Source organism: Seriola lalandi, unplaced genomic scaffold (assembly GCF_002814215.2).
Source record: "Seriola lalandi dorsalis isolate HSWRI2012SDOR001 ecotype SW California unplaced genomic scaffold, Sedor1 jcf7180002054980, whole genome shotgun sequence".
NCBI lineage: Eukaryota > Metazoa > Chordata > Actinopteri > Carangiformes > Carangidae > Seriola > Seriola lalandi.
Window position 1 is genome coordinate 348,361 of NW_019525530.1, and position 429 is coordinate 348,789.

Consider the following 429-nt stretch of genomic DNA (forward strand, 5'->3'; position numbering starts at 1 on the left):
ACCACTAATACATATGTGGAGCATGAGATTTGAGGCCAAACATAGGATTTTCAAAAATACCCTTAAAACCTTCAAAAACATAACAAAATCTCTTGCAAAAAACATCAAATGTCTATTGCATGTCATTGGGAGACATCACATTCAAAATGTATTGAGTATGGACCAATGAAATCTATTAATGTGGACAATGAGGACTATGGAGATATGTTGGCTCGAGCTTTGCATGTTGAGTCTGTATCGCAAGACATCCATGCAACTAACTGGGTTACAATCAGTGGGACAGAGTACAGGGCAGGACTAATAATTTGCAGTGAGATTCAACATGACATGCCTGTGTTTTGCAGAATAGAAAAAATTTTTGTTGTTGACAGTGTTATCTGTTTCCTTGTAAATAAGCTTGTGGTTGACCATTTCAATGAACATTTTCAT

General features: G+C 36.1%; 1 protein-coding gene across 1 annotated transcript in view; it reads left to right on the forward strand.

The window, feature by feature from the left end:
* The window catches only part of LOC111647047 (uncharacterized), a 5,451-nt gene that overhangs the window by 3,116 nt on the left and 1,906 nt on the right, over positions 1 to 429 (forward strand). The gene's annotated exons all lie outside the window — the stretch shown is intronic.